General features: G+C 40.6%; 1 long non-coding RNA gene across 1 annotated transcript; it reads left to right on the top strand.

The window, feature by feature from the left end:
* Positions 1 to 456: 456 nt before the first annotated feature.
* On the top strand, positions 457 to 1,851 carry LOC117948066. The gene is made up of 3 exons (XR_004657383.1): positions 457 to 569; positions 654 to 694; positions 1,662 to 1,851. It is a non-coding gene; the product is annotated as an uncharacterized LOC117948066 (long non-coding RNA).
* The last annotated feature ends 2,494 nt before the right edge of the window (positions 1,852 to 4,345 follow it).

The raw sequence follows: 4,345 nt of genomic DNA, 5'->3' as shown, positions 1-4,345 counted from the left end.
GTTAAACGTCTGTTTAACAGCTGGTGTGTAAAATATGTGAAGAACTCAGACGGCCCCCCACTGCAGCTGATTGGAGTCTTGTAGCACCAAACCCATTGATGACCTTGTGCATTTAGCTGTGGGATTAAAACACATGGATGTTAGCACAGAGTTCTCTGCAGGGAGCATCTGGTCAGCACCACTTCTTTGGATCTCTACAATCCCTCTCTGACTGGTTGATTGGGTTTTTAATGTTTCACAGCTCCAACCTCTCCTCCCAGACCTTCTCCACCATCAGTCCCATTGGCCTCTACACTGATGACATCACAGACCACATCTTCTCCTGTCCCCCGCATTAACTTTATTTTGAGTGAGTGTTAATGGGGGTTGAGGAGAAGTTTTAAATTAGAAATTAGTCTAATTTTTTTGTTAACACATAAATCAGACAATACACAGGTGATTTCGCTCTCTCTCTCCTGCAGATGTCCCCCTGATTTTGTGTGTGTGTGTCCCTGTGGTGGTGGTGGTGGTGGTGGTCCTCTCTTCTGTTCTGCTGCTCTTCTACAAAAAGAGGACTGAGCACTCTGATGGTGAGTTATCTTTCAACCTGATCTGCACCGTTTTAATAATTCCTCATTCCAGAGAGAGAGAGAATAACTTTGTCTGTTCCTCAGGTTCTAACAAGAGAGGAACCACAGACATCACCAGGACTGAGGTGACTTTCTCTATCTCATCTATCTTTGTTAACTCTCATTGCCTCACATGGCTGCTGATGCACTGTAACAAGGAAAGGAAACACAGCAGTTCAATAACACAGTTTGCAAAACATGTTCTGTAAAACTACAATCCAAGAGGTTAAATTTAAGTGTGTGTGTGTGCACTACCACTAGTAATACATAAGTGAGTACATGTTGTATGGGAGGCTCAGAGTGGACAGGTGTGAACATTTAGCATCTTTAAATATTTTATTTGTGTAGTGATGCTGCACTAAAGTCAGAAATAGATACTTTTTTAACTTGGGGTCTCGGAAACAAGATGTGAACACCCCTTGGACGTTATTATCAGCACACAGTTGCTTTTTTTTTAATCCAGCAGTTATAAAGCAACATGCTGATCCATTTGGAGACATGTTTCTGTCCACCTGAATGAGACAAAGAGCAGACAGACACAGTTAAGGGTGGTCAACATAGTGGACACATATAATCTAAAGAACCAATACTTTTTTCCGAAGTTGTTTAAGATGAAAACCAAGTCTAAATCAGAGTTAATATTAACCTTGCAGCTTATTCCATTGTGCTAAATCATCCAACATGAGATAGTTTGCTCTTCACTGTAACAGCTGTGGTCGGCTGGGTGTCACAACAGCTGACCACAGAACTCTGATAGTGACATCTTTAACAGAGGAAATAGTTGTCAACAGAAACCTGGCAAACACTAGCAGCATAGTCCATTTCTCTCTATACTCAGTATGTTCCAACACTCATTACCTACTAACCCTAACCCAAACACTCATTGTTCCACCAAAATGCAGATAATTACACAGCTTCTGTTTCCCTTTCATGAACAAATCTTTGGAAACTTCTGCTTTCACATCCCAAAAATACATTTCCATGCAGGCTGTCTCAGTGTCTCATTGTGGTTAAGTTGCTGTTGCTGTATGTTGATTGTATTTTTGTGTTCAGATTGACCTGTATGAGAACTGTGCTCCACTCTCCACCCGTGCAGACTCCATCTACCAGAGTCTGGATCCGGCCTCCAGGGATCCGGACCACATCTACTCTACTCTCTCTTAGATACAACACCAATGAGGATGTCAGCAAGAGTTTCTGTTGAATGCACAGCGACGCCTGGCTGCTGCTCATGGCAATGAAGGATTTTTATTATTATGTTATTGTTGGGTTTCTGTAAATAACATCCCAGAGTACGGTCTAGACCTGCTCTTTTGTGAAAAGTGCTGTGAGATAAATGTTGTTGTGATTTGGCTCTGTATAAATAAAACTGAATTGAAATTAATTATTACCGGTTTGACCACACTTGGTCTTTCTCAAGGCAAGAAACAAGAGCTGAGAATACGTGTGGCTGAAAACGTTAGTAATACAATCCCTGGAGCTCAGTGTCTTGTCTATTACTGGGCAGGTTAATATTACAAAACAAGGACAGCACAATATGACTTGAAACATCAATTGATTCTCACCTTTATTATAAAATATAGCCTTCATACTGTAATCCAGTAATATAAAATTAAATAGCTGGACAAGATGAACTAATAGCTTTATGAGTGATTTGAGAGTTGCTCCATGGCTTCATTCTGTGCCCTTTCTTCTCCAAACGTACCTTTGGTCATTCCAGCCAAAAAGTTCTACTTTAACCTCATCGGTCCACAGAACCGTTTCTCACAGAACTGTTTTAAATTAACCTGTCTCATCAGACCTCTTCCAAGGGCCACGTTCATCCCCGACCTAACGTAGCAACACGTCTTTTTTGAAACAGAAAATAGAATGCGTTGAGCACCCTGCCTTATTATTAGGTTACCACGAGTTCCCACGTCTCACTGATTGGGTATCACCTGTGACACAGCCACATAACTAGAGACACAACTATCAAACAAGAGAAAACGTATCTCAAAGCAAAAACGCCGTTTAGGATTAAACGTACGCCCAGACTGTGTGGGTGTGCTTAGACTGATTGAGTGACATCTTCCTGAGTCCCCTGTTAGCTCTGTTGGACTTGTTAGGGCGGGACAAATGACAGCTTTACCACTCTTATTGGTAGAAAAGATTTCTGACCTAATAAACTCTCATCAGAGCTCCGGCCCACCTTCAACCTGACCAGAGTTTAATCAGCCAGATCTGAAATCATTTGCCTTCAGATAGCTTGTTTTGTCAAGAGTCCAAAACACCCAAATATTCAGTTTAATGTAATTTATGACCAATATTCCTTTTATCAAAACAATCAGTGGATTAGTTGCAGATTAAAGTTCTGTTGACTAATCAATTAACCAACTTACTGTTGCACTGTAGCTCTAGTTACTGGCTGTAAAAAGCTGCCAATTGGAAGGTTGGTGGTTCCATCCCTGGCCCTACAGTCCCATGTCAAAGTGTTCTTGTTGCCCCCAATGCTGCATAAATGTGTAATATGTGAGTGTTATCTGATGCACAAGTGGCACCTTGTACGGCAGCCTCGGCCACAGTGTGTGAATGGTGAATGGTTCCTGTACTATGTAAAAGAGCTTTGAGTAGTCATTAAGACTAGAAATGCGCTATTTAAGAACAGCCATTTAAATGTATGTACTTCCTGCCCAATTAAAGCACAAGGCACATTTCTACACATGTTCTGGAAGTGCCATCCGTTGGTCAGTTCTGTAACAATGTTGCATCCAAAATCTCCGCCTTATTTGATGTTACTGTGCCTGTTAAGGTCTTGATTCTTAATGGCCTGTCAGCCTTTCAGCTCTCTGGGACTCAGAAACGTGCTGTTCGCTGATCTAACAGCTGCTAACAGAAAGATTGCAGCCTGTTGTAAGCCACCTCACGACATGTCCATTCGTGCGTGGACCCTTGCCTTCTTGGATGTTGTAGACATGGAACTGTCAAAGGGCTTTTTGGGAATATAAGATTCAGCCTCCCTCCCACCAAAATAATTAGTTTACAGTCCCTAAAATAGCAGACAAAATGAAACATTTGATTTATGTATTAGTATGTATTTATGTTTTTTCTTCTCCTTCACCACTTCTCATGTGAGAATGACGTTGGTGATTTTCTCTCTTGTGAAATGAGGTTTTGCTCAATATGAGACTCAGACCAACTGTGAACACATCCTGTTAGATCAAAAACCAACATGTTGTAAGACTGAGACGAGAGGTGATGAAACCCAGTCCACCAATAAGAAACTGTTTCCCTTCTGCTGCAAAGAGAAAGAAATAAGAAGTAAAAAGCTGAGTTTACTCACTGAGGAAGAAGAAGCAGATCAGAGACTGACCCACGTTCATGTTGGAGGATCTGATGGTTTAACGCTGCCTCTCTTTCTTCTTCACTGGTAAACCAGGAACTGGTCACTTCTCTAAATGATGAAGCCCCCCGCCCCCCCACTATTTATTCTTCATTAAGTGTCTTTAATCTGACACTTTATGTCTGATGTTACATTAAAACTAGGCTTTTATCTTTAAGTCATATGTTTGGAAAATCCATGTATGGCTATAAACTCTCACTTTTTTATTCTTATAGATATTATATAGTCTTTTATGTGTATTCTTTCTTTAATCTACCGGTTTAACCTGCTTCAAGTGATTAACTTTTTTCAAACATCCGTTTAGTCATTGTGTTTTATCAGAAGAAAAATTAAATGGCAGCTGATTTTTTAAATTTTT

This window comes from Etheostoma cragini, chromosome 7, assembly GCF_013103735.1.
Source record: "Etheostoma cragini isolate CJK2018 chromosome 7, CSU_Ecrag_1.0, whole genome shotgun sequence".
Classification (NCBI taxonomy): domain Eukaryota; kingdom Metazoa; phylum Chordata; class Actinopteri; order Perciformes; family Percidae; genus Etheostoma; species Etheostoma cragini.
Note: the sequence above shows the minus strand (reverse complement) of the source record. Positions and strands in the feature narration are given on the sequence as shown.